We start from the raw sequence: 25864 nt of genomic DNA on the forward strand, positions 1-25864 counted from the left end.
GGGTTAAAAAAATAATAATAATAATTTAATAATAATAATTTAACAACAGCTCCTTCCGACACTTAGCAGCGGAGTCAGTTTCTACTGATTATTCACAGACCCACCAGTAGGGAGCGCAAGGTGGACTTATCTTCTACTTATTATTGTACTATTCATTCTGTATTAAGATTGCTATTATTTTCCCTTATAACCATGTTATAAGGGAAAATAATACAATCTACAGAACACCTAACCCAAACCCGAACTTCTCTGAAAAATTTCGTGGTTTGGGTAACCTAACATGCCGATTTTTCTCACGCGCGTGCAAAACGCATTACAATGTTTTGCACTCGCGCAGAAAAATTGCGCATTTTCCCGCAACGCTCCCGCATCTTATCCTGGCAAAAAACATGACGCCTGTGTGAAAGAGGCCTTAGGCTTAAGGATAAGACAAATGTATTAGACAACATGAGGCATTTGATAAATGTGGTATTAAGTACGCTAACACAGATTCATTGCGCCTGCTCCCCATACAATAGTAAGCGATTTGTGACAAAGCAATTTGAGGCAGCCGAAAATGATTTTTCAAAACTTCGCTCATCTCTAGTCATCAGAATTAAAATCCCCGAAAACCCCTTTAACAATCTAGATCCTAAAGATTGAAGTAAATAGAATTATTGGAACTTTAAATTATAGGGAGTTGGCCTGATGTGAAGGTGTTGTTTTGTTTTTATTTTTTATTTTTTCTCTTTCCGCTCCTGGTGACTCGTCTGGGTTTGGTGGTTGGGGGATTAGGGGCTTTAGTAATTTATCAATATTTTATGTTTGTATTTATCTGTATTTATGTTCCCAATTTGGTTAATAAGATTAAAAAGCAACTTTCCACTGTATATCATATATATGTGTCTGTCTGTCTATCTATCTATCTATCTTATATCTATTTATTCACTGCTGATTTACTGCATGGAAAATCATGACCCGCTCTCTCTCTTTCTTTGCCCAATTAGCCATTTTCCCTCCCCGGCATCATGTGACTTGTTAGTGGTACAAGGTCTCAGGTGTGAATGGGGAGCAGGTGTGTTACATTTGGTGTTATCGCTCTCGAACTCTATCTTACCGGTCACTTGAAGTTCAACATGGCTCCTCATGGCAAAAAATAATAGTTGCTCTACATAAAGATGGCCGAGGCTATAAGAATATTGCTAACATCCTGAACCTGAGCTGCATCACGGTGGCCAAGACCATACAGTGGTATAACAAGACAGGTTCCACTCAGAACAGGCCTCACCATGGTCGACCAAAGAAGGTGAGTGCACGTGCTCTGTATCATATCCAGAGGTTCTATGACTGCTGCCAGCATTGCTGCAGAGGTCATAGGGTGGGGGTCAGCCAGTCAGTGCTCAGACCATATGCCGAACACTGGATTACATTGGTCTGCATGGCCCAGAAGGAAACCTCTTAGAAAGATTATGCACAAGAAATCCCACAAACAGTTTGATGAAGACAAGCAGACTAAGGACATAGATTACTGGAACCATCCTGGGGTCTGATGAGACCAAGATAAACTTATTTGGTTCAGATGGTGCCAAGTGTGTGTGGCGGCAACCAGGTGAGGAGCACAAAGACAAGTGTCTCCTGCGTAGAGTCAACCATGGTGGTGTGAGTGTCATGGTTTGAGGCTGCATGAGTGCTGTCGGCTGTGGGCAGCTACAGTTCATTGAGGGAACCATGAATACCAACATGTACTGTGACATACTGAAGCAGAGCATGATCCCCTCCCTGGAGAAACTGGTCTGCAGGGCAGTGTTCCAACATAACGACCCCAAACACACCTCCAAGATGACCACTGCCTTGCTAAAGGTGCTGGACTGGCCAAGCATGTCTCCAGCATGTCTCCAGACCTAAACCCTATTGAGCATCTGTGGGGCATCCTCAAATGGAAGGTGGAGGAGCGCAATGTCTCTGACATCCACCAGCTCAGTAATGTCATCATAGAGGAGAGGAAGAGGATTCCAGTGGAACCTGTGAAGCTCCCGTTAAATCCATGCCTAAGAGAGTAAAGGCAGTACTGGAAAATATTGGTGGCCTCACAAAGTATTGGCACTTTAGGCGCAATTTGGCCATTTTCACTTAGGGGTGCGCTAGACATGTTGATAAAAGCTACTCCTCATTAATAAATGTAACTCCTTTTATTCAATACCCAAGCAACTTAAACCTAGAAATGTAACAGCAGAGTTTATAAAGTAAGACACCTCCCACCTTTACAGATTACACCTTGGTCCAGAATGGCCCAGAGACATAGTGTTTAGGTAGCAGCAGCATGAGGAGACCACAGAGTGGTGATGTGGCAGCAGCATGAGGAGACCACAGAGACGTGATGCGGCAGCAGCATGAGGAGACCACAGAGTGGTGATTCGTCAGCAGCATGAGGAGACCACAGAGTGGTGAAGTTGCAACAGCATGCGGAGACCACTGAGTGGCACAATGACATAGTGTGGAGGTGGCAGCAGCAGCATGAGGATGCCACAGAGTGGCTCAGAGACACAGTTGTGAGTTGGCAGCAGCATGAGGAAGCCACAGAGTGGCAAGGTGACATAGCGTGGAGGTAGCAACAGCAGCATGAAGAGACCACAGAGTAGTGCCATTGCAGCAGCATGAGGAGACCACAGAGTGGTGATGTGATAGCAGCATGAGGAGACCACAGAGTGGTGATGTGGCAGCGGCATGAGGAGACCACAGAGTGGTGATGTGGCAGCGGCATGAGGAGACCACAGAGGAGTGATGTGACAGCTGCATGAGGAGACCACAAAGTAGTGATGTGACAGCAGCATGAAGAGACCACAGAGTAGTGATGTGGCAGCAGCATGAGGAGACCACAGAGTGGTGATGCGGCATCAGCATGAGGAGTGTGGAGGTGGCAGCAGCAGCAGAATGAGGAGGCCACAGAGTGGCCAAGAGACACAGTTGTGAGTTGGCAACAGCATAAGGAGGCCACAGAGTGGCAAGGTGACATAGTGTGAAGGTGTCACGACCATGGTCATGGTCGTGACTCTTGTATCCGCATGGTTTTGCCTGCGGTCTGGTTTGGTTGTTCAACCACTGGTGAGGGCCGCTAGTATGTTGCCTCACTTGTGGTTGCCGCTGGCAACATGTAGTTATTTCACAGTTTAGCACCCTGAGCTGGTGCTAGGCAGCTTGCTGCAATGTGCATGCGGTTGCACCTGGCAACCTATCTTTGTTAGGTGTGTCTTTTGTATGTCTGGTGTGCACAGGGGTTTAGCTATGTGTGCACCTTCTCCTTTAAGTGGCTGTCTTCCCTTCCCTGGTGTGAGAAGGGTTAATTCCCTTCTGTGTGTGTGAACACTGGGTGTGTCTGTGTGGGTGTGGCTACTTGGGCCTATATAGCCTCTGCGGAGAGCAGTAGTCAGGGGGGTACTTCAGCCATAGTCTGCTAGAGTCGTCCTCCTACTTTATACCATCTGCCAGTGAGGGCCACCCTTGTGGTCATAGATGTTTATATGTTCAGTTGATGTTGTATTCCTTTTGTTATTTAATGCAGCTATGGATCTGGGTTCCTGTGTGTGTATGTGTGTTGGCTGTGTCCATTTAAGTATGGTGTGGACATCAGCGTGTCAGCACAGGGATCCAGTCAGCAAGGCTGTGGCAGGTAGGTGGAACTAGTGCAGTTCACCTGCCATATCCATAGGTCTGTTTTTGTACCCTTTTTCCTTGCAGCTTGGCCAGGGAGACTCCTGTTCCTCTGTGCCTAGGAGGAACAGGTCGTCTTACTCTGATCCTAGTTCAGGGCCACCCTGAGTGCTAGCAGGGACTATTAGGTTCCGGTGTATGAGCCCTCCCACCATCAGGGTTGGCTCATATGGTTAGGAGTCAGGGTCAGGTTAGGGACGAGATAGGAGGTGACCTGCTCCCTAATTCTGTCGTCCTGGCCGAGCAGCGACCAACATCATCTGGCATCGCACGGCTGAGGGTTTTCCCCATCCTCAGCCGTGACAGAAGGTGGCAGCAGCAGCATGAGGAGACCACAGAGAGGCTCAGAGACAGAGTTTGCAGCAGCATGAGGAAACCATAGAGTGGCAGAGTGACATAGTGTAGAGGCAGCAGCAGCCGCATGAGGAGACCACAGAGTGGCCCAGATACACAGTTGTGAGTTTGCATCAGCATGAGGAGGCCACAGAGTGGCAAGGTGACATAATGTGAAAGGGGCAGCAGCAGAAGAATACCACAGAGTGGCACAATGACATAGTGTGGAGGTGGCAACAGCATCATGAGGAGACCTGAGTGGTGAGGTGACAGCAGCATCAGGAGACCACAGAGTGACCCGGTGACAGAGTGGGGAGGTGGGTGGCAATAACAGTACCCGCTGATGATGGTGGGTGTAAGAAGGAGCACTTGGCATCATATGTATAGCATCAGGCGGGTGACAGCATCAGAATAGTAGCTGAGGCAGGTAGCCAGAAGAAACCGATCTCTTTTGTCAAAGTGTTGGTGTGGCACCATGCATAATCTAGTCTGATGCATCAGGAATTGGTGGGTGGAAATCCTGGCTGATCCACGCATCATTCATCTTGACAAAGTTTAGTCTCTACACATTTTGGGTGGACAGGTAAGTACTCCTCACCTGTCGTTCTGATGCCACACTGCTAGTCGGTCAGGAAAACTTGCCCCGGGCAAACTCGGCCAGTTGCGGTCACAAATCCAGTTTGGCTGCCCAGTAGTCTGGAGGATCTTTGACGTGGGGTGACAGGGTATACTCCAAGTATGCCACAACCTGCTGGTTCTGCTCTACATTTATCTATTGCTGCTGGTGAGTAGATTCTTCAGTAGGCGAGTGAATAAAACTGCTCATCAGCGACTCTAGACTTAAGTTTCTGCTGATGGAGCTGGTGCTGCTCCTGCCAACCGCCAGCCCACCAGCAGCCCAGGCAATGGAACGTGAGCACAGGGGCCCCGTGGTCAGACCTGCGCGAGGATTGGCGATGGCGCACATAGGCAGTGGCCAACTGACTATATAGGATGTCTCGATAATGCTTCAGTTTGTCCTCCCTCTCAGCGGGTGTAAAAAAGGACCATTTTGGACCAGTAGCGAGGATCTAACATGGTGGAGAGCCAGTAGTCATCCCTCTGGCGAATAGTGACAATTCGGCTGTCACTACGCAAGCAAGTAAGCATGCATTGGGCCATTTGCGCAAGTGGCTCGGAGGGACTCCCCGCCTCCATCTCCACTGCATACTGCCACGGTGTGTCTGGGTCTTCTGCCTCGTCTTCCTCATCGCCCTGTAGCTCCTATGACTGCTCCTCCTCTCCTGTGACCTGTGTAGAAAAAACACCCATTTCTCTACGCATTACTTGTGCTCGAATGTCCTCCTCCTCTAGTTCAGCCCCCACAGGGCTCATGTGGCTGTTAGATGTAGCCGCCACATCTCCTGTCCCCTGGCCAGCCAGATTTAGCAAAAATCTGTTCCAGGACATGAATCAGTGGAATGACGTTGTTCATCCCGTAGTCCTGGCGACTGACAAATAAAGTGGCCTCCTCAAAGGGCCCGAGCAAACGGCAGATGTCACGGGCTAACATCGAAGTTACACAGGGGAGTGCCTCTGTCCGCCTGTATCATCAAGAAATCATTTATGGCCTTTCTCTGGTCATATAGTCCAACATTTTGAGGGTGGAATTCCAATGGGTGGAAACATTGCATATAAGCCTATGTTGGGGATGCCGTTCTTCCGCTGCAGCTCAAGGAGAGTGTGCTTTGCGGTGTACGAGTGGCAGAAGTGCATGCAAAGTTTCCTGGTCATTTTCAGGATGTCTTGCAGATGGGTGGAAGACTTCAGGAACCGCTTTACAACCAGATTAAACACGTGTGCCATGCAGGGCGCATGGCTCAGCCCTCCTTGACTCAGCACCGACACCATGTTCTTCCTGTTGTCGGTCACCATGGTTCCGATTTTGAGTTGTCGAGGAGAAAGTCAGGATTAAATTTCTTGCTAAAGGACACAGAGCAGTTCCTCCCCTGTGTGACTCCGTTCGCCCAGGGAAACCAGGTGCAGAACAGCGTGAGAGTGATGAGAGGGGACACACATGGCTTGCAAACACTACATGCCTCCAACAAAATTCTTGGATCTCTACATGAAAATAATGTATTTGATGTAAATCGCGAGAGGGGCATAGTTGGAGACATTTGCAGCGTCCCACTTAGTGATGATTGTGGGCACTTCAAACTTCTGTATATATCATGTAAATGTATTGTTGTGTGAACTGTAAATTCCTTATAACAGGCTGTTTTAGAGGAGAGTGTCATTACATCTATTCACCCCTAGGCGGTGCTGGCACCACTTTTATATATATCAGAGGGTATGCTAATACAAAGGATAACAGTGGAAGAACAGGAAGGAAGCTAGTTATGCTTGAGGAGGTGTGCAGCAGCACCTGTCCAGGATGTAGCTGCCATTTTAGCCCCTTGGCTGTAGCCAGGCTGAGGGAGCATGGAAACCAGCCTAAGGGTCCATTCACACGTCCGCAAATGGGTCCGCATCCGTTCCGCAATATTGTGAATGGGTGCAGACCCATTCATTCTCTATAGGCCGGAAGAGATGCGTAGAGATGTGGAACTTCCGGGCCGCGGCTCCACGAAAAAATAGAACATGTCCTATTCTTGTCCACAATTGCGGACAAGAATAGGCAATTCTATGGGGGGTGCCGGCCGGGTGTATTTCGGATCCGCAATACCCTTACAGCTACCTTGCACAGACCAGAGTTGCTTATGGATATAGAGTGAGTCTAGTGGAGATAGAAGCAGCATTAGCTCATGGGCAGTGACTGGGAGAAGCCTAAAAGCGCCTGGACACAACCGACGACTATACGCGTGGCTGTGTATCATCACATTCCTCTAAGGACATTGTGGAACAGAGTTTAGGAAAGCATCCCGTACAAAGAATGGAGCAGAGGATTTTGCCTGCAGTTAGGGAGGCCGCCCTGTGGATTGCTAATTACAAGTAAGAAGTTATTATATTCGGTACCTGAGTGCTAGAGCGTGGACATAGTGTAGACAGATAGAAGAAGGAATCAGCATGTTTGCAATAAAAATGTTCACCAATGACAGGATGATGGAATTCGGTTCATACAGAAGAAAGTCTCCAATCACCCTCAATTTTCCCCCAAAAAGCCTGTTTTGCATGAAAAATTTCACCACTACGTAATTTGGTCCAGACCGCAAAAAGGGATTTACCACATATAACTGCACCGCTGAACGGCAAATAGGCCCTAATTAATTTCAATTTTTACAATACAGACGGCTTTCAATCATATAACTGCACCGCTGACTGGCAACTATACTTTTGGTTTGCCACTAATACACGGCAAAGCAGGCTTTAAAACAGATAACTGAACCGCTGTGTGGCAAATATATATTTTCTTTTTTGCTAATACACGTCACAGAAGGCTTTACCACAGATAACAGCATCGCTGAGCGGCAAATTTTTCTTTTATTTTCACAGCAATACAAGCCACAAAAGGCTTTAAAAGATATACGGTAACTGCACCGCTGACCGGCATATATATTTTGGTTTTGCCACTAATACATGACCACGGGCGGACTGACCATTCAGGCACTCGGGCATGGACCAAGGGCCCGCGGCCACTAGGGGGCCCCGCAGTGCTCCAGATGGCGACCAAAACGGTCGCCGATGCGCCTTAAAATTTGCCGATAGTGACAAGACCTTTTAGTCTTGTCGCCATTTACAACAGGAAGCCCGCATCCATCGTGAATAATCTATCCAACTTCTCCAAACAAAGACCACCCTGCCAGCATCTCCCAACCAACCATCACATCCCAGCTGCCAGCCAATCATAGCCTGCCTTTCATTCTTTCCAAAGGCTTACATGGAAATACGAGGAATACCACTGGTGGTTTGAGCACGGCTCGCCAATTGTTGGTGGCTGCAGCAGCGGGTGGGGCGGCAGGGAAGTGTATGCCAGGGTAACCGGGTCCCAGCCACTGCTTCTGGGATGCTCGTATTTACCTTTCTCATCGCCGTGCGCCGCGGGCTGGACCAGCTGTGAAGGTGCAGGAGCAGATATGTCCAGGGAGGTGTCCTTACAAGGGGTGCTGGCTGAGCGACTCGCCGGCTGCACAGTGACCCGCTGTGATTGATTACTATGGGGGCAATGGTTGACCTGTGTGACCCAGTCACTGCCCCCTTCTTTACCTCCCTCCCCAGTCTCCTTGTGGTAGCCTTGCAGGATTTGATGACCTCATTGCTGGACCTGCCTGGTATATGTAGCCTCATGATTTCCGCTCTGTGCACAGATCCCCTGTATATTGTGTATAGGGCATCTGCTGAACTTGGCAGGGGGTGACAGGTGCACCCACAAGCCTACAGGAAGGAGTCCACCTCCTCATGTCTCCTATCACCCCTGGCCTCATGTCAAAGGATTGTGCACCAGTTAATGATGGGATGGTCTGCTGAAGTGCCCATTTACACCTAGATGATTGCTGGAATGGCATCTGTAAAAATGATGCCCTAGGCTTCTCCAAAATCACACCAAAGGTGCACAGCGGGAGTTTTAAATGATCAGATTATGACGCTCCCAAGGGCCATGATAAAATGTAAAGGTAATTTCAAGTTATCCCCTATCCGCAGGATAGAGGGTAACTATTAGATCATGAGAATGGGGGGTTCTGTACCCCACAGGGGGCCTTGAAATAAATGGCCATGTCAGGCCATTCATTTTGGGGGCCCCTTCAGGGTACCAGACCCCGTTCATGATTGGTGGAGGTGCCAGCAGTAGGACCCTCACTGATCAAATAGTTATGCCCTATCCTGTGCCTAGGGGATAACTTGAAATTACTGGAATACCCCTTTAAAGGACTTATTCAGGTCTTTAAAATTGATGGCACCAATGCTCAGCCACTGCTAAACGTACAGCCGTGGTTCGATGCAGAGCACCACCGAGTACTCTGACCCCCTCAAGCAGCTGATTGACTGGGATGCTGAGAGTTGGAGCCTCACATGACCTAATATTAAAGGGGTCGTCTCACTTCAGCAAATGACGTTGATCATGTAGAGAGAGTTACTACAAGCCACTTACTAATGTATTGTGATTGTCCATATTTGTCTCCTGCAATTCAGCAGGGTCTGATTTGAGGTCTTATTGGGCCCTTTTAACATTTGGGGTCTGATTGGTGGCCTGTCCTGAGGTGTAATGAAAAATATTTTTTTTTCTTATTGTTCTCTAAAACCTAGGTGTGTCTTATAGGTCTCCTTCCTTCCTGAACTTCAGAGCGGTGCCCACTTCCAGCCCTGAGCCCAGATGCCCAGAGCACTGATCCTGAGCCGCTGGAGTCTTCAGAACTGGAAGTATTTACAGGAATTCACTGTAAGCTATATTATATATATTACTTGTTTTATGTGAGTGTGGGTGCTGGGTGGTTGGAAAAGAGGGTGGGGGGGATGGAGAAGGGGGAGGGTGGGGGGGATGGAGAAGGGGGAGGGAGGGGTGGATGGAGGGGTACAGTACTATCTGCAGATTGTAAAAAATAAAAAATAAAGTATTCTGCAAAATACTATATATTTGTGTCAGAAGTTGTGCTTTTTAAATTTTTAGAATAATGATACAGCCATTGTATTTGATACTTTTGAGCTGATTCTTTTTTTTTTTTTCTGTATATTAAGGGACACTATAGTCACCAGAACCACAACAGCTAAACGTCGTAGTTCTGGTGTCTATAGCATGTCTCTGCAAGCTTTTTAATGTAAACATTGCCTTTTCAGAAAGAAATGGCAGTATTTACATTACTGCCAAGTAACACCTCTACTGGCCACTCATCAGACGGCCACTCATCAGACGGCCATTCATCAGACGGCCACTCATCAGAGGGCCATTCATCAGACGGCCACTCATCAGACGGCCACTCATCAGAGGGCCATTCATCAGACGGCCATTCATCAGACGGCCACTCATCAGACGGCCACTCATCAGACGGCCACTCATCAGACGGCCACTCATCAGACGGCCACTCATCAGACGGCCACTAGAGGTGCTTCCTAGTCCAGTGTTGCACAACGTGCAACACTGACATTCACACTAAACACTCCTCATAGAAATGCATTGATTCAAAGCATCTCTATGAAGCCACACATGCGCAATAGCCTCCCAATGCTTCCCTATGGGAAAGCAGTGGATTGGCTATGATTGACACACACTACACATTCCTGTGCATTGTATTGATGAGGTGATCTGTAATACACTCACACACTGCACATTCCTGTGACTTATATTGCTGTAGAGCTTGCGGTACTCACACACTACACTTTTCTATGCATTTTATTGCTGAGGTGATCTGTGATGTACTTGCACATCGCACATTACTGTGAGTTGTCTTGCTGTGAAGCTCTGCCATACACTGAGTCTGAGATACGCTTATGTTGTGGTGGAGGGCGTGATTATTTTTTTTTAAATTAGCAAACATTTATTTTGAACAGAGTGAAGAGAAATTCTGTACCAAGTGTAAGTAATGTGGGCGGCACGATATATGGGTGGGGCTATGTGTGGGTGTGGCTTGAGGGTGGGCGGGGACACAGGGCCCCATAATCTCCTATTGCCCGGGGGCCCCTATGAGTTGTCAGTCCGCCCCTCTACACGACAAAAAGGGTTGTAATTTTCGCACTTCACCACACAACGGCTAATAAGCCCTTTTCTTCCCACTAATAAAAGCAAAAAAATGCTTTAGAACATATAACTGCACCGCACAAGGGCAAATAAGGCATAGAAATCTTTCCTTGTAATAAACCCTGTTAATGGCTGTATCACACAGCACTTACACCCTAATAACAAGAACGGTTTGCTGGAATTACAGAGCTGTATAATGGCAATTTGGATCCCCAGTCAGTGCAGCAAGGTGTAATATGATTGTTCCTATTACCCAGGCTGTAAACTCCCCTATTGGACCCTGTTCTGCTTCAACACTCTAGAATAATTCCTCCTTATCCGTTTCCTACACTTCTAATGAACTTTCCCTGAACTTCTATTGAGCAAAATATAAGTTTGAAAGTCTTTCTTACCACTGTCCCTAGCGCCTGCTGACGTCTCTCCCTGCACTGAGTACATTGGAAAATGGCAGAATCCAAGATGGCTGCCGCTATTTATAGGGCTGTGACATCACAGGGCTGGGTGGCTGCTGATTGGCTGCATGCATGGCATTGTGGGTGATCCCTCCTTACCAGAGTTCCCTTCTCCATGTCCTCACACGTGCAGCAGCCATTTTAGGAAAAAATGTGATTCGTTACCACGAAGTGCGAGGAAATTCGGCTTCGGTGCAAATTAAATTTTTCCTGAAATTTGGATTGAATTCCACTTCGTCAGATTCGATTCGCTCATCTCTAATAATGACCCATATACAGATTACACCTTGTCCATCTATATAATGTCCCCCCATACAGATTATACCTTGTCCCTCTATAAAATGACCCCTTATACAGAATACACCTTGTCCATGTATACAGTTGCAAGAAAAAGTATGTGAACCCTTTGGAATGAGATGGATTTCTGCACAAATTGGTCATAAAATGTGATCTGATCTTCATCTAAGTCACAACAATAGACAATCACCGTCTGCTTAAACTAATAACACACAAATAATGTTACCATGTTTTTATTGAACACACCATGTAAACATTCACAGTGCAGGTGGAAAAAGTATGTGAACCCTTGGATTTAATAACTGGTTGAACCTCCTTTGGCAGCAATAACTTCAACCAAACGTTTGCTGTAGTTGCAGATCAGACGCGCACAACGGTCAGGAGTAATTCTTGACCATTCCTCTTTACAGAACTGTTTCAGTTCAGCAATATTCTTGGGATGTCTGGTGTGAATCGCTTTCTTGAGGTCATGCCACAGCATCTCAATCGGGTTGAGGTCAGGACTCTGACTGGGCCACTCCAGAAGGTGTATTTTCTTCGGTTTAAGCCATTCTGTTGTTCATTTACTTCTATGCTTTGGGTCGTTGTCCTGTTGCAACACCAATCTTCTGTTGAGCTTCAGCCGGTGGACAGATGGCCTTTAGTTCTACTGCAAAATGATTGATAAACTTGGGAATTAATTTTTCCTTCGATGATAGCAATCTGTCCAGGCCCTGACGCAGCAAAGCAGCCCCAAACCATGATGCCCCCACCACCATACTTCACAGTTGGGATGAGGTTTTGATGTTGGTGTGCTGTGCCTCTTTTTCTCCACACATAGTGTTGTGTGTTTCTTCCAAACAACTCAACTTTGGTTTTATCTTCCATGGAATATTTTGCCAGTACTGCTGTGGAACATCCAGGTGCTCTTGTGCAAACTGTAAACGTGCAGCAATGTTTTTTTGGACAGCAGTGGCTTCCTCTGTGGTATCCTCCCATGAAATTGTCACGAGGGTGTCAAGAGCCACGTCTGACTCCGTTATACCCGGGGTCAGGAAGTCGCAGCGGGTGGCTGCGCGCTCTATGTCTAAAGATCACAGTGTTTCTTAGTGTTTGTTTTCTGTGTTTGCCTTGCTATCCTTTTTGTCTCACTCAGGGATCCGTAGCTTCTCCTCCTCAGCTGTTTCTTGTCTGCCACTCCCAAACTCCTTATATTCTCCTCTCACACTTCTCTTGTTGCCAGTTATAGAGCTTCCTGCCTGGACATCTATGCTGACCCACTGGAGCTGAGAATCTGGTTGTTGTTCCAGAGTGCTACCCTCCGGATCCCTGTTGGGCTTTTGTTGTCTCCTGTTGTTGCCCTCCTGGGAATATATGTTTAGTTTGTATTGTCTGTCCTCCCCTTGGTGTTTTCCTTTAGAGCTAGTGGTGCGGACTAGTGTTCCCACCGCCCTGTTCACTATCTAGGGCTCATCCTAGGGAAAGCCAGGGTTTTAGGCACGTGATCGGCGTACGGGTGAGGAACCCGTCTAGGGACGACAGGGCAGCCAGGCGCCAGTCGCAAGGTGAGTCAGGGGTCACCACCTTCCCTCTCACTAGGGCAGGGCCTCCCTCTTTTCCTCCCTCCGTGTCACGTATGTGACAGTTACGCCGATCGTGATAGAAATCCATTCTTGTTTAGTGTTTTACTTATCGTAGATTCGCTAACAGGGATGTTAGCATATGCCAGAGACTTGTAAGTCTTTAGCTGACACTCTAGGATTCTTCTTCACCTCATTGAGCAGTCTGCGCTGTGCTCTTGCAGTCATCTTTACAGGACGGCCACTCCTAGGGAGAGTAGCAGCAGTGCTGAACTTTCTCCATTTATAGACAATTTGTCTTACCGAGGACTGATGAACAGCAAGGCTTTTGGAGATACTTTTATAACCCTTTCCAGCTTTATGCAAGTCAACCATTCTTAATCGTAGGTCTTCTGAGAGCTCTTTTGTGCGAGGCATCATTCACATCAGGCAATGCTTCTTGTGAAAAGCAAACCCAGAACTGGTGTGTGTTTTTTATAGGGCAGGGCAGCTGTAACCAACACCTCCAATCTCATCTCATTGATTGGACTCCAGTTGCCTGACACCTCACTCCAATTAGCTCTTGGAGATGTCATTAGTCTAGGGGTTCACATACTTTTTCCACCTGCACTGTGAATGTTTACATGGGGTGTTCAATAAAAACATGGTAACATGTAATTCTTTGTGTGTTATGAGTTTAAGCAGACTGTGATTGTCTATTGTTGTGACTTAGATGAAGATCAGATCGCATTTTATGACCAATTTGTGCAGAAATCCATATCATTCCAAAGGGTTCACATACTTGCTCTTGCAACTGTATAATGATCTCCTATACAGATTGTACCTTGTCCCTATATATAATGACCTCATACAGATAAAACCGTGTCACACTATATATATATAATGACTCCATATACAGATGACACTTTTCCCCTTTTATATAATGACCCCCCCCATACAGATTACACCTTGCCCTCTATACATTGATCCCATATACAGATTACATCTTGTCCTTTCATATACATTAATATTGCTCACCGTCTATTACAGGGAGATTTCTAATGATGCTGGAGCCTCGTCTCCTATGTAAACCCCTGGGTTTCGTTTCCTTTCTTAGAGTCAAATATACGTCATTGGCTGTAAATTGACTTTGGCCTTTAGAACAGGACTAACCTGTTTGAGTCTTTTATATGTTGCTCGAAGTTATTTTCTATGATAAGCCACATGTATAAAGAGAAAGGAGAACTTTACATCTGGTGATGTGTAAACCTAAAGTTATATACATTGTATACAGGGAAGCAACTTAAACCTAAAAATGTAACAGTAGAGTTTATACAGATTACACCTTGTCCCTCTATATAATAACCCCCTATGCAGATAATATCTTATCACTCTAAATATTTTCCCCCATCATACAGATTACCATTCATGTTATCCCTCTTTATAATGACTCCCTCTACAGATTACACCTTGTCCCTCTATATAATGACCCCCATACAGATTACACCCTGTCCCTCTATATAATGACCCCCTCTACAGATTACATTGTATCCCTCTTTATAATGACCCCCTCTACAGATTACACCCTGTCCCTCTATAAAATGACCCCCTATGCAGATTACACCTTGTCCCTCTATATAATGACCCCCATACAGATTACACCCTGTCCCTCTATATAATGACCCCCATACAGATTACACCCTGTCCCTCTATATAATGACCCCCTATACAGATTACATTGTATCCCTCTTTATAATGACCCCCTCAACAGATTACACCTTGTCCCTCTATATAATGACCCCCTCTACAGATTACACCTTGTCACTCTATATAATGACCCCCATACAGATTACACCCTGTCCCTCTATATAATGACCCCCTATACAGATTACATTGTATCCCTCTTTATAATGACCCCCTCCACAGATTACACCTTCTCCCTCTATATAACAACCCCCTCTACAGATTACACCTTGTCACTCTATATAACGACTCCCTATACAGATTACACCTTGTCCCTCTATATAATGACCCCCTCTACAGATTACACCTTGTCCCTCTATATAACGACCCGCTCTACAGATTACACCTTGTCCCTCTATATAATGACCCCCTCTACAGATTACACCCTGTCCCTCTATATAACGACCCCCTCCACAGATTACACCTTGTCCCTCTATATAACGACCCCCTCTACAGATTACACCTTGTCCCTCTATATAACGACCCCCTCCACAGATTACACTTTGTCCCTCTATATAACGACTCCCTATACAGATTACACCCTGTCACTCTATATAACGACCCCCTCTACAGATTACACCTTGTTACTTTATATAATGACCCCCTCTACAGATTACACCTTGTCCCTCTATATAATGACCCCCTCTGCAGATTACACCCTGTCCCTCTATATAATGACCCCCTATACAGATTACATTGTATCCCTCTTTATAATGACCCCCTCTACAGATTACACCTTGTCACTCTATATAACGACTCCCTATACAGATTACACCTTGTCCCTCTATATAATGACCCCCTCTACAGATTACACCTTGTCCCTCTATATAACGACCCCCTCCACAGATTACACCTTGTTCCTCTATATAATGACCCCCATACAGATTACACCTTGTCCTTTCATATACATTATTTTGCTCACCGTCTATTACTGGGAGATTTCTAATGATGCTGGAGCCTCGTCTTCTATGTAAACCCCTGGGTTTCGTTTCCTTTCTTAGAGTCAAATATACGTCTTTGGCTGTAAAATGACTTTAGCCTTTAGAACAGGACTAACCTGTTTGAGTCTTTTATATGTTGCTCGAAGTTATTTTCTATGATAAGCCACATGTATAAAGAGAAAGGAGAACTTTACATCTGGTGATGTGTAAACCTAAAGTTATATACATTGTATACAGGGAAGCAACTTAAACCTAAAAATGTAACAGTAGAGTTTATACAGATTACACCCTGTCACTCTATATAACGACTCCCTGTACAGATTACACCTTGTCCCTCTATATCAGTGTTTCCCAACCAGTGTGCCTCCAGCTGTTGCAAAACTACAACTCCCAGCATGCCCGCACAGCCAAATGCTGTCCGGGCATGCTGGGAGTTGTAGTTTTGCAACAGCTGGAGGCACACTGGTTGGGAAACACTGCTCTATATAATGACCCCCTCTACAGATTACACCCTGTCCCTCTATATAATGACCCCCTCTACAGATTACACCCTGTCCCTCTATATAATGACCCCCTCTACAGATTACACCCTGTCCCTCTATATAATGACCCCCTCTACAGATTACACCTAGTCCCTCTATATAATGACCCCCTGTACAGATTACACCTTGTCCCTCTATATAATGACCCCCTCTACAGATTACACCTTGTCCCTCTATATAATGACCCCCTCTACAAATTACACCTTGTCCCTCTATATAATGACCCCTCTACAGATTACACCTTGTCCCTCTATATAATGACCCCCTCTACAGATTACACCCTGTCCCTATATATAATGACCCCTGTACAGATTACACCTAGTCCCTCTATATAATGACCCCCTCTACAGATTACACCCTGTCCCTCTATATAATGACCCCCTCTACAGATTACACCCTGTCCCTATATATAATGACCCCTGTACAGATTACACCTAGTCCCTCTATATAATGACCCCCTCTACAGATTACACCCTGTCCCTCTATATAATGACCCCCTCTACAGATTACACCCTGTCCCTCTATATAATGACCCCCTCTACAGATTACACCCTGTTCCTATATATAATGACCCCCTATACAGATCACACCTTGTCCCTCTATATAATGACCCCCTGTACAGATTACACCCTGTCCCTCTATATAATGACCCCCTATACAGATTACATTGTATCCCTCTTTATAATGACCCCCTCTACAGATTACACCTTGTCACTCTATATAACGACTCCCTATACAGATTACACCTTGTCCCTCTATATAACGACCCCCTCCACAGATTACACCTTGTTCCTCTATATAATGACCCCCTCTACAGATTACACCTTGTCCCTCTATATAACGACCCCCTCCACAGATTACACCTTGCCCTCTATACATTGATCCCATATACAGATTACACCTTGTTCCTCTATATAATGACCCCATATACAGATTACATCTTGTCCTGTCATATACATTAATATTGCTCACCGTCTATTACTGGGAGATTTCTAATGATGCTGGAGCCTCGTCTTCTATGTAAACCCCTGGGTTTCGTTTCCTTTCTTAGAGTCAAATATACGTCTTTGGCTGTAAAATGACTTTAGCCTTTAGAACAGGACTAACCTGTTTGAGTCTTTTATATGTTGCTCGAAGTTATTTTCTATGATAAGCCACATGTATAAAGTGAAAGGAGAACTTTACATCTGGTGATGTGTAAACCTAAAGTTATATACATTGTATACAGGGAAGCAACTTAAACCTAAAAATGTAACAGTAGAGTTTATACAGATTACACCCTGTCCCTCTATATAATGACCCCCTATGCAGATAATATCTTATCCCTCTAAATATTTTCCCCCATCATACAGATTACCATTCATGTTATCCCTCTTTATAATGACCCCCTCTACAGATTACACCTTGTCCCTCTATATATTGACCCCCTCTACAGATTACACCTTGTCCCTCTATATAATGACCCCCATACAGATTACACCCTGTCCCTCTATATAATGACCCCCTATACAGATTACATTGTATCCCTCTTTATAATGACCCCCTCTACAGATTACACCTTGTCCCTCTATATAATGACCCCCTCTACAGATTACACCTTGTCCCTCTATATAATGACCCCCTCCACAGATTACACCTTGTCCCTCTATATAATGACCCCCTCTACAGATTACACCTTGTCCCTCTATATAATGACCCCCTCTACAGATTACACCCTGTCCCTCTATATAATGACCCCCTCTACAGATTACACCCTGTCCCTCTATATAATGACTCCCTATACAGATTACACCCTGTCCCTCTATATAACGACCCCCTCTACAGATTACACCTTGTTACTTTATATAATGACCCCCTCTGCAGATTACACCCTGTCCCTCTATATAATGACCCCCTATACAGATTACACCCTGTCCCTCTATATAATGACTCCCTATACAGATTACACCCTGTCCCTCTATATAACGACCCCCTCTACAGATTACACCTTGTTACTTTATATAATGACCCCCTCTGCAGATTACACCCTGTCCCTCTATATAATGACCCCCTATACAGATTACACCTTGTCCCTCTATATAATGACCCCCTATACAGATTACACCTTGTCCCTCTATATAATGACCCCCTCTACAGATTACACCTTGTCCCTCTATATAATGACCCCCTATACAGATTACACCTTGTCCCTCTATATAATGACCCCCTCTACAGATTACACCCTGTCACTCTATATAACGACCCCCTCTACAGATTACACCTTGTCCCTCTATATAATGACCCCCTCTACAGATTACACCCTGTCACTCTATATAACGACCCCCTCTACAGATTACACCTTGTCCCTCTATATAATGACCCCCTCTACAGATTACACCTTGTCCCTCTATATAATGACCCCCTCTACAGATTACACCCTGTCCCTCTATATAATGACCCCCTCTACAGATTACACCCTGTCCCTCTATATAACGACTCCCTATACAGATTACACCTTGTCCTTCTATATAATGACCCCCATACAGATTACACCCTGTCCCTCTATATAATGACCCCCTCTACAGATTACATTTTATCCCTCTTTATAATGACCCCCTCTACATATTACACCTTGTCACTCTATATAACGACTCCCTATACAGATTACACCTTGTCCCTCTATATAACGACCCCCTCTACAGATTACACCTTGTCCCTCTATATAACGACTCCCTATACAGATTACACCCTGTCCCTCTATATAACGACCCCCTCTACAGATTACACCTTGTCCCTCTATATAACGACCCCCTCTACAGATTACACCTTGTCCCTCTATATAACGACCCCCTCCACAGATTACACCCTGTCACTCTATATAACGACCCCCTCTACAGATTACACCTTGTCCCTCTATATAATGACCCCCTCTACAGATTACACCCTGTCCCTCTATATAATGACCCCCTCTACAGATTACACTTTGTCCCTCTATATAACGACTCCCTATACAGATTACACCCTGTCACTCTATATAACGACCCCCTCTACAGATTACACCTTGTTACTTTATATAATGACCCCCTCTACAGATTACACCTTGTCCCTCTATATAATGACCCCCATACAGATTACACCCTGTCCCTCTATATAGAGACCCCTATACAGATTACATTTTATCCCTCTTTATAATGACCCCCTTTACAGATTACACCTTGTCCCTCTATATAATGACCCCTATACAGATTACACCTTGTCCTTCTATATAACGACCCCCTCCACAGATTACACCTTGTCCCTCTATATAATGACCCCCTCTACAGATTACACCTTGTCCCTCTATATAATGACCCCCTCTACAGATTACACCCTGTCCCTCTATATAATGACCCCCTATACAGATTACACCCTGTCCCTCTATATAACGACCCCCTCCACAGATTACACCTTGTCCCTCTATATAATGACCCCCTCTACAGATTACACCTTGTCCCTCTATATAATGACCCCCTCTACAGATTACACTTTGTCCCTCTATATAACGACTCCCTATACAGATTACACTTTGTCCCTCTATATAATGACTCCCTATACAGATTACACCCTGTCACTCTATATAACGACCCCCTTTACAGATTACACCTTGTTACTTTATATAATGACCCCCATACAGATTACACCTTGTCCCTCTATATAACGACCCCCTCCACAGATTACACCTTGTCCCTCTATATAATGACCCCCTCTACAGATTACACCTTGTCCCTCTATATAATGACCCCCTCTACAGATTACACTTTGTCCCTCTATATAACGACTCCCTATACAGATTACACTTTGTCCCTCTATATAATGACTCCCTATACAGATTACACCCTGTCACTCTATATAACGACCCCCTTTACAGATTACACCTTGTTACTTTATATAATGACCCCCATACAGATTACACCTTGTCCCTCTATATAATGACCCCCTCTACAGATTACACCCTGTCCCTCTATATAATGACCCCCTATACAGATTACACCTTGTTACTTTATATAATGACCCCCATACAGATTACCGTACATTTTATCCCTCTGTATAATGACTCCCTGTACAGATTACTTTCACACCTGCGGCAGTGTGATCCAGCAAGCGGTTCCGTCGTCGGAACTGCCTGCCTGATCCGCCGATCTGGATGTGACTGAAAGCATTTGTGAGTTCTGTCTCTTCACTTGTCATGCGGACAGATGGATCCGTCTTCTATCTTTTTTCACATTTTTACCGGTCTGCGCATGCGCAGACTGGAAGGACGGATCCGGCATTTCAGTATTTTAAATGCCGGATCCGGCACTAATACATTCCTATGGGAAAAAATGGCATTCCGGCAAGTCTTCCGTTTTTTTTTTGCCAAAGATAAAACCGTAGCATGCTACGGTTTTCTTTTTTGTCTGATCAGTCAAAATGACTGAACTGAAGACGTCCTGATGCATCCTGAACGGATTACTCTCCATTCAGAATGCATGGGGATATGCCTGATCAGTTCTTTTCCGGTATAGAGCCCCTGTGACGGAACTCAGTGCCGGAAAAGAAAAACGCTAGTGTGAAAGTACCCTTAGGCTCCTTTCACACTGGCGTTTGTGAGATCCGTTCAGGAATCTCTGAAGCGGTCCAAAACGGATCAGTTTTGCCCTAATGCATTCTGAATGGAAAAGGATCCGCTCAGAATGCATCCGTTCAGTCTCCGTTCTGCTTGCAGCGTTTTGCTGTCCGTCTGACGAAACTGAGCCCAACGGATCCGTTCTGACACAATGTAAGTCAATAGGGACGATCCGTTTTCTATGACACAATATAAACGGATCCGTCTCGAACATGTTAAAGATAATACAAACGGATCAGTTCTGAACGGATGCAGACGGTTGTATTATCTGAATGGATCCGTCCATGATGGATCCGCACAAAATGCGAGTGTGAAAGTAGCCTTACACCTTGTCCTCTATATAATGACCTCATATAGATAAAACCGTGTCCCACTATATAAGGACTCCATATACAGATGACACTATTTCCCTTTATATAATGACCCCCCCATACAGATTGCACCTTGTTCCTCTATACATTGATCCCATATACAGAATACATCTTGTCCTCTATACATTGACCCCCCCCCATACAGATTACACCTTGTCCTCTATACATTGACCCCCCATACAGAATACATCTTGCCCTCTATACATTGACCCCCCGAACAGATTACACCTTGTCCTCTATACATTGATCCCATATACAGATTACATCTTGTCCTATATACATTGACCCCCCCCATACAGAATACACCTTGTCCTCTATACATTGACCCCCCATACAGATTACACCTTGCCCTCTATACATTGATCCCATATACAGATTACATCTTGTCCTCTATACATTGACCCCCCCCCATACAGATTACACCTTGTCCTCTATACATTGACCCCCCATACAGATTACACCTTGCCCTCTATACATTGATCCCATATACAGATTACATCTTGTCCTTTCATATACATTAATATTGCTCACCGTCTATTACTGGGAGATTTCTAATGATGCTGGAGCCTCGTCTCCTATGTAAACCCCTGGGTTTCGTTTCCTTTCTTAGAGTCAAATATACGTCTTTGGCTGTAAATTGACTTTTGCCTTTAGAACAGGACTAACCTGTTTGAGTCTTTTATATGTTGCTCGAAGTTATTTTCTATGATAAGCCACATGTATAAAGTGAAAGGAGAACTGTACATCTGGTGATGTGTACACCTAAAGTTATATACATTGTATACATGGAGCTCCCCCTAGTGGTGACTATTGGCCAACTGTATGGAAAGAAGAGGATTTGGGGCTTTGTATCAGAAACTTGTATCATTAAACCCTACAAAATAAAATCCTGACATATATGAAATATTACCTGGAATACGACTTTCTCCTACAACAATCCTCCCACATTCCTATGTAAAACATGCGATGCTGTACCAGTAGAAAGTTGGTATAATGGAGAGGATTTTTCCATGTTCATCATGGGCCACTACTCATTTTAAAACCCCCTTTAAAATGTCTTTTTTTACCTTTGAACATTGAGGAACATATGATTTGCAGTGCCTTGCAAAAGTATTCACCCCCCTTGACTTTTTTCGTATTTTGGTGCCTCACAACCTGGAATTAACATGGATTGTTTGAGGATTTGCATCATGTAATTTACAGAACATGCCGACAACTCTGAAGATGTTTGTTTTATCTTTTTATTGTGAAGCAAACAACAAATAGGACAAAATAACAGAAAAAGTCAATGTGCATAACTATTCACCCCCTAAAGTCAATACTTTGTAGAGCCGCCTTTTACGGCAATCACGGCTCCAAGTCGCTTTGGATAAGTCTCTATGAGCAGTTGCCACATCTTACCACTGGGGTTTTCGCCCATTCCTCCTTGCAGAACTGCTCCAGCTCCTTCAGGTTGGATGTTTGCACTTGTGAACAGCAATCTTTAAGTCTGACCACAGATTTTCTATTGGATTGAGATCTGGGCTGTGACTCGGCCATTTACATGTTTCCCCTTAAACCAGTCAAGTGTTGCTTTAGCCGTGTGTTTGGGGTCATTGTCCTGATGGAAGGTGAACCTCCATCCTAGCCTCAGATCACGCACAGAGTGGGACAGGTTCTGCTCAAGAATATCCCTGTATTTAGCACCATCCATCTTTCCCTCAACTCTGACCAGTTTCCCAGTCCCGTCCCCCCAGCATGATACTGCCTGTCTCCTCAGACCAGAGCACCTTCCTCCATACATTTTGGGAGTCTCCCACAGGCCTTTTCGCAAACTCACAACGTGCCTTATTGTTTTTAGCTGACAGTAATGGCTTTCTTCTGGCCACTCTGCCATAAAGCCGAACTCTATGGAGCGTACGGCTTATTGTCGTCCTATGTACAGATACTCCAGTCTCTGCTGTGGAACTCTGCTGCTCCTCCAGGGTTACCTTAGGTCTCTGTGCTGCCTCTCTGATTAATGCCCTCCTTGCCCTGTCCGTGAGTTTTGGTGGGCGCCCGTCTCTTGGCAGGTTTGCTGTTGTGCCATGTTCTTTCCATTTGGTTATGATAGATTTGATGGTGCTCCTGGGGATCATCAAAGATTTGGATGTTTTTTTATAACCTAACCCTGACTTGTACTTCTCAACAACATTGTCCCTTACTTGTTTGGAGAGTTCCTTGGTCTTTATGGCAGTGTTTGGTTAGTGATGCCTCTTGCTTAGGTGTTGCAGCCTTTGGGGCCTTTCAAAAAAGGTGTGTATATGTAATGACAGATGATGTGACATTTAGATTGCACACAGGTGACATCCTTTCACTAATTATGTGACTTCTGAAGGTAATTGGCTGCACCAGAGCTTTTTATAGGCTTCCTAGCAAAGGGGGTGAATACATACGCACATGCCAATTTTCTGTTTTCTATTTTCTAAACAATAGTTTTATGTATATATTTTTCTCATTTCACTTCACCAACTTAGACTATTGTGTTCTGATCCATCACATAAAATTCAGATTAACAAAACATTGAACTTAAGGCTGTAATGTAACAAAATACGGAAAAAAAATTTCATGGGGGGTGAATACTTTTGCAAGGCACTGTATTTTGCTTATTTTTGTTGAGATCAAGAACATTTGTTCTTCCCTCTTGTTCTATCTTCCACAACTTGGGCGTAGATTATGCAGGCTTTCAGCAGTGCTTTAAAGTTGTCATCTGTCCTTCAGTTTTTTATCCTCAAATAATGAGATGACTCTACAGATCCTAGCCTCTAATGATAATAAGATGACTCTGCTGACCCTACCCTCCAATGATAATGAGATGCCTCTACTGACCCTAGCCTCCATTGATAATGGGATGACCCTACTGACCCTAGCCTCTAATAAAAATGAGATGACTCTATTGACCCTGCTCTCTAATGATAACAAGATGACTCAGGTAACCCTAGCTACCAATGATCATGAGATGACTGTGCTCACCATACCCTCCAATGATCATGAGTAGTGTTGAGCAAATTGAAGCATCTGAAGTGTAATTCAATCCGAAGATTTAGAAAAGTTTGATTCGCCATGAATCCGAATTTCGTTGTGCTTCACGCTAATTAATAGGATTGTATCTAATACAGGTCCTTCTAAAAAAAATTAGCATATTGTGATAAAGTTCATTATTTTCTGTAATGTACTGATAAACATTAGACTTTCATATATTTTAGATTCATTACACACCAACTGAAGTAGTTCAAGCCTTTTATTGTTTTAATATTGATGATTTTGGCATACAGCTCATGAAAACCCAAATTTCCTATCTAAAAAAATTAGCATATTTCATCCGACCAATAAAAGAAAAGTGTTTTTAATACAAAAAAAGTCAACCTTCAAATATTTATGTTCAGTTCTGCACTCAATACTTGGTCGGGAATCCTTTTGCAGAAATGACTGCTTCAATGCGGCGTGGCATGGAGGCAATCAGCCTGTGGCACTGCTGAGGTGTTATGGAGGCCCAGGATGCTTCAATGCGGCGTGGCATGGAGGCAATCAGCCTGTGGCACTGCTGGGGTGTTATGGAGGCCCAGGATGCTTCGATAGCGGCCTTAAGCTCATCCAGAGTGTTGGGTCTTGCGTCTCTCAACTTTCTCTTCCCAATATCCCACAGATTCTCTATGGGGTTCAGGTCAGGAGAGTTGGCAGGCCAATTGAGCACAGTAATACCATGGTCAGTAAACCATTTACCAGTGGTTTTGGCACTGTGAGCAGGTGCCAGGTCGTGCAAGATAATGCACCTGGGGCGTAAAAACCCAAGGGCAGAATATAGAATATTCGACACAGTCCTGACCTCAGTATCTGAGGAAAGGGATTTAGGAGTAATTATTTCAGAAGACTTAAAGGTGGGAAGACAATGTAATAAAGCAGCACGAAATGCAAGCAGAATGCTTGGATGTATAGGGAGAGGTATAAGCAGTAGAAAGAGTGAAGTGCTTATGCCGCTGTACAGAACACTGGTGAGACCTCACTTGGAGTATTGTGCGCAGTACTGGAGGCCATATCTCCAGAAGGATATAGATACTCTAGAGAGAGTTCAGAGAAGAGCTACTAAACTGGTCCATGGATTGCAGGATAAAACTTACCAGGAAAGGTTAAAAGACCTTAATATGTATAGCTTGGAAGAAAGAAGAGACCGAGGGGATATGATAGAAACTTTTAAATACATAAAGGGAATCAACTCGGTAAAGGAGGAGAGCATATTTAAAAGAAGAAAAACTACCACAAGAGGACACAGTTTTAAATTAGAGGGGCAAAGGTTTAAAAGTAATATAAGGAAGTATTACTTTACTGAGAGGGTAGTGGATGCATGGAATAGCCTTCCTGCAGAAGTGGTAGCTGCAAATACAGTGAAGGAGTTTAAGCATGCATGGGATAGGCATAAGGCCATCCTTCATATAAGATAGGGCCGGGGCTATTCATAGGATTCAGATATATTGGGCAGACTAGATGGGCCAAATGGTTCTTATCTGCCGACACATTCTATGTTTCTATGTTTCTATGTGCTGAAAAATGACATCTTCATCTCCATAAAGCTTTTCAGCAGATGGAAGCATGAAGTGCTCCAAAATCTCCTGATAGCTAGCTGCATTGACCCTGCCCTTGATAAAACACAGTGGACCAACACCAGCAGCTGACA

The 25864-nt window shown here is 44.7% G+C and overlaps 1 protein-coding gene across 1 annotated transcript in view; it reads right to left on the reverse strand.

Moving 5' to 3' along the window:
- The window catches only part of LOC122926984 (paramyosin-like), a 41362-nt gene extending 19613 nt beyond the window's left edge, over nt 1–21749 (reverse strand). The window contains exon 1 of the mRNA XM_044278515.1: nt 21706–21749. The gene's annotated coding sequence lies outside the window, so the exon portion shown is untranslated. The remainder of the gene's footprint in view (nt 1–21705) is intronic.
- Between the last annotated feature and the right edge of the window lie 4115 nt (nt 21750–25864).

This window comes from Bufo gargarizans, chromosome 2 (genome assembly GCF_014858855.1).
Source record: "Bufo gargarizans isolate SCDJY-AF-19 chromosome 2, ASM1485885v1, whole genome shotgun sequence".
In the NCBI taxonomy this organism is placed as follows: domain Eukaryota; kingdom Metazoa; phylum Chordata; class Amphibia; order Anura; family Bufonidae; genus Bufo; species Bufo gargarizans.